This window comes from Salvelinus namaycush, chromosome 11 (genome assembly GCF_016432855.1).
Source record: "Salvelinus namaycush isolate Seneca chromosome 11, SaNama_1.0, whole genome shotgun sequence".
NCBI lineage: Eukaryota > Metazoa > Chordata > Actinopteri > Salmoniformes > Salmonidae > Salvelinus > Salvelinus namaycush.
Window position 1 is genome coordinate 27,223,446 of NC_052317.1, and position 5,555 is coordinate 27,229,000.

The following is a 5,555-nucleotide window of genomic DNA, read 5'->3' on the forward strand; positions in this document are numbered from 1 at the left end:
AAAGTTAAATCTAGACTTGGTTTCCTCTATCGTAATCGCTCTTCTTTCACCCCAGCCGCCAAACTAACCCTGATTCAGATGACCCTCCTACCCATGCTAGATTACAGAGACATAATTTATAGATCGGCAGGTAAGGGTGCTCTCGAGTGGCTAGATGTTCTTTACCATTCGGCCATCAGATTTGCCACCAATGCTCCTTATAGGACACATCACTGCCCTCTATACTCTGTAAATTGGTAATCTCTGTATACCCATTGCAAGACCCACTGGTTGATGCTTATTTATAAAACCCTCTTAGGCCTCACTCCCCCCTATCTGCGATATCTACTGCAGCCCTCATCCTCCACATACAAAACCCGTTCTGCCAGTCACATTCTGTTAAAGGTCCCCAAAGCACACACATCCCTGGGTCGCTCCTCTTTTCAGTTCGCTGCAGCTAATGACTGGAACGAGCTGCAACAAACACTCAAACTGGACAGTTTTATCTCAATCTCTGCATTCAAAGACTCAATCATGGACACTCTTACTGACAGTTGGGGCTGCTTTGTGTGATGTATTGTTGTCTCTACCTTCTTGCCCTTTGTGCTGTTGTCTGTGCCCAATAATGTTTGTACCATGTTTTGTGCTGCTACCATGTTGTGTTGCTACCATGTTGTTGTTATGTTGTGTTGCTACCTTGCTGTGTTGTCATGTGTTGCTGCCTTGCTATGTTGTTGTCTTAGGTCTCTCTTTATGTAGTGTTGTCTCTCTTGTTGTGATGTGTTTTTTGTCCTATATTTATATTTATATTGTATTTATTTTTTATTTTTAATCCCAGGCCCCCGTCCCCACAGGAGGCCTTTTGCCTTTTGGTAGGCCGTCATTGTAAATAAGAATTTAGTGATAAGAACTGACTTGCCTATTTAAATAAAGGTTAAATAAAAAATACAAAAATATAACAAATAAGGAAATCAGTCAATTGAAATAAATTCATTAGGCCTTAATCTATGGATTTCACATGACTGGGAATACAGATATGCATCTGTTGGTCACAGATACCTTTTTAAAAAAGGTAGGGGGCTTGGATCAGAATACCAGTCAGTATCTGGTGTGACCACCTTTTACCTCATGCAGCACGACATCTCCTTCGCATAGAGTTGATCAGGCTATTGAGTGTGGCCTGTGGAATGTTGTCCTACTCCTCTTCAATGGCTGTGCGAAGTTGCTGGATATTAGCGGGAAGTGGAACACGTTGTTGTACACGTCGATCCAGAGCATCCCAAACATGTTCAATGGGTGACATGTCTGGTGAGTATGCAGGCCTTGGAAGAACTGGGACATTTTCAGCTTCCAATAATTGTGCACAGATCCTTTCGACATGTGACATTATCATGCTGAAACATAAGGTGATGCAAATGTGTTCGTTGTCCGTAGCTTATGCCTGCCCATACCCTAACCCCCATGGGGCACTCAGTTCACAATGCTGACATCAGCAAACCGCTCGCCCACACGACGCCATACACGTGGTCTGCGTTTGTGAGGCCGGTTGGACGTGCCAAATTCTCTAAAACAACATTGGAGGCGGCTTATGGTAGAGAAATTAACATTCAATTCTCTGGCATGCCAGTTGAACGCTCCCTCAAAACTTTAGACATGCACATTTTAGAATGGCCTTTTATTCTCCTCAGCAGAAGGTGCACCTGTGTAATGAGCATGCTGTTTAATCAGCTTCTTAATATGTTACACCTGTCAGGTGGATGGATTATCTTGGCAAAGGAGAAATGCTTACTAAAAGGGATGTAAACAAATTTGTGCACAACATTTTAGAGAAATAAGCTTCATGTGCATATGGAACATTTCTGGGATCTTTTTAGCTCATGAAACATGAGACCAACACTTTACATGGTGAATTTATATTTTTGTTCAGTGGTAGATAGGTAATATATTTTTAACCATGCAACTTGAATTCAACAAAGAGGACACTTTAAATTATTGTTGTATCATTGACACGTGTGCCAACTAATGCCCTCCAAGCCCGTCCTAGATCCAGAAATGATACAGCTAAGGAGACATCCAGATTAGCCAAGCCTGCATTTGCAGGACTCGCACCTGTCCTTGGACGCCAACAGATGAATTTCGACAATGTAGGTCATTCGGCTCAGCTAGTGTCACTTTGAGAAGCGTAGAGGGTTACCTTGCCTTACGCATGCAACACTTTCATGGAGTAAAACATTTCCATTGAGCTGGCCGGCAAGTGAGCAAGGGGAAAGGAAAGTCAAGGCTGCCTCAGAGGATTATTGCACAGCACACACATTGCTCATAAATCAACTTTGGATATTCAAATACTCACACTACTGACTAATTAAATTTAACACTGTGGTTGATCAACAGTGGCACTCAATAGTACATCTGAGAATATAGAGCTCTGAAGAATATACAGTGGATATTATTTACCCAAATATGTCTGTCCTCCAATACAGGCCTAGGAGGAGCATACGGTAAACTGCATCTCGAAGTAGCGCACCACAAAACACTGAGAAAAACTGTGAAAGCTTTCCCAGATATGGAGAACAGTGTTCAGATCTCTCCCTAAAGTCAATATGGCTTCACAGTAATAGCGCTTCATATCACTCTAGGCCAGGGGCACTGTAAGGCCATTTAACTGTGGGTGAGGCCGGGAGGAGTAACAGGCTTCAGTAGTGGGGCTGATTACATAAACCAGAGATCGAGTTCATCTCACTGACACTTTACATTGAAACTAGAGAAATAGCCGTCAGAGAGCCCAAACTCAAGTCCCGCCCCACCCTCTCAATGTCTGCCAAATGGAGGAGCTATGTGTGGAGCATTTACAACATCCGCCACACCTTGCTTGTGTGTGTGTGTGTGTGTGTGTGTGTGTGTGTGTGTGTGTGTGTGTGTGTGTGTGTGTGTGTGTGTGTGTGTGTGTGTGTGTGTGTGTGTGTGTGTGTGTGTGTGTGTGTGTGTGTGTGTGTGTGTGTGTTTGCGTGTGTGTGTGTGAGTGAGTCAGTGAGTGAGTGTGTGTGTGAGCGCAGGCGTGTGCGCAAGTGTCCTGATTGACCCTGTAGATTTGGAACACCTATTCACTTGGTCCACAGACTAAGAACAAACAGTTCTCTAGGTCAGCTGCAAGACAGTATTGGGGTAAATGGATATACCCTGAAGGCTTATCACATAAATAGAATCTGCAAAGGCAAACTGTCATTCCTACATATTCTTATTCACATCCCAATTACTCAAAAGACACAGATTGTCTCTATTGTTAGATGCAGAAAGGAATGAACTTTCAACTGATATTGCTAAATAACATTACACTCCTTATTAGTAGTGAGTATTAACAAGAACTGTAGCACTTATATCATGACACTACTAGGGCAAGCGTGAAAGCAGTGGCACAAACACATCTGCATGCACACTCACAATCTATATAATGCTAATGTCTGCATAAATACAGTTAATTTTAACCAAGCGCTATACTTAGCAGGATAAACAGTCTCTGCCCGGGAATATACTGTGTGGTGGAGTGACCTGTATGGTATTAGAGGGGCGTTTGTTTGGCAAGGCGACAAACTTCACCGTTATAAATGGACCTCTGCCTCCCTCACCCAGAACACACTGTCCTGGGACGCTCCAGGGTCGTGTGCTGCCTGCTGGGGGGGCCTGTGGTTGGACACCTAGCCCCCTCCTCTCCCATGGCCCTGTCCCCCCGTCACACCATCCAGCCTGCCAACTCTCTCTCATTCCTGTCTGTCTCTTGGAAAGTAAGGGGCAGAAATGTGCGTGGCAGCCAAGAAACGTAACACCTGTTAACAGCTGAGACGTCCCCTCTGTTCCCTCTCCCGACACCCCAGTGTTCGCTCGTTCTCTCGACTAAAATGTGTAAACCTTGTGGGGTGAAACACTAGGCCAGTGTCTCCAAGACAAGATGAGTATAAAATTGAGCAGAATTTAGTGTAAAATAAATCATTTAAATTCAATAAACACGTTTAATGTTTTATGCAAAAATATGTATTGTTAGGACATTTAATTTTTTTGTTGATTGTGCAAGAAGACAACGTGTTATTAGGTTATTATGACGTCATGACTATTTCATCATGCAATACCAAGTAAATGGTAGTTGGTGATTTAGAAGTGCCACATTCTGCTTGATCAAATTCTGTATTTCTCAACAGTTGCCAGCAGGTGGCGCTCTTAGGTAAGCTAAAGGGAGACTCATTTCTGATTGGCCCAAGGACATCGATATGGTTTTGATGAGTCAGGGCAGTCCTCATTAGTGATGGAATAGAAGTTAGGGTACGCCAAATGTGTTAATATTGCTTGATCATATGGGGAAAAACTCAGTTTTTGTGTTTATCAGCCAAACTATCAAAAAAGGGCACAGAACGCAATGAATGAAATACTACTCACTGAAATTATTAGAAGATAGTGGCCAGTCTGAAATGTAAGGCATCTACCATAGAGGACGCCATACTTCCTGCGTTTACACAATCAGCCCAATTCGGATCTTTTTTATACTAATTGGTCTTTTGACCAATTCCGTCAGATTGACCAATTAGTGAAAAAAAGATCTGAATACTTCTGCCTGTGTAAACGCAGACACTGTTCATTTGTAACAAGCGAGTCGACTGGATGTTCTGAGTTCCATATGGGAAGCTTAGCCACATGTATTAATAGTGCTGCAGATCTTCTAGATACCACGCCAGAGAGGGAAACAGGAGAAGGTGATAGATCTCCATCTTGTCTTTGAAGCTTTACTGATTGGCTGCATCATTGATCAACTTCAACTAAATCAGCGCCTAGATTAAGAATGATTAATCGGTGGATACAGTTATTTGAAAACAATTAACTTTCACCTGTGTGCGATTATGGAGCCTCAATGCTATCTAAGTTCAGAGTCTGAACTATTTATGATACTATAGGACACAGACTGATAATGAGATACTATTCTGGGGTAACGATAGGCTACACTAAATCTATTGTCATTGGTTTTCTTCAGTTACATAAAAAATGCTTTGAGGGAGGCCATCTACTCCTTCGTTGTTACAGAAACACAGTGCGACACTGTCAAAAACAGCCGGTGCACAACAGTACAGACCAATGAGATGTAGTACACAGTTACAAAAGACAGATGCTGCAATGCCATAACATGAACGGAGCCCTCCCACTGGGCACACACTGGTTGAATCAATGTTGTTTCCACGTCATTTCAATGAAATGTTTTTAGCAATGAAAAACTATTCAACTGGTGATTACTATGGAATCATGTATCATGACTTCTGTCGTAGCCAACATACTCGTACTTCTTCTTCACCAACATACTCCTACATTAAAGGCCGATTGTACAGTGAGGTGGCTTAAAACCCATTCACTGCTGGGCTTCTCAGCTCACATTACTCTTCAACACTACTACCACACATTCAATCAGCCCCGTCCAATGTGTTGAGCTCATTAATTGAATGTGACATTTAGCTGAGGCACAAAATGTTCCAGAACATAATACACCCAGCCAGCAGAGCTGTGATGGTTACCAGCGGTATCAGAGATGTGATTAGGACAAC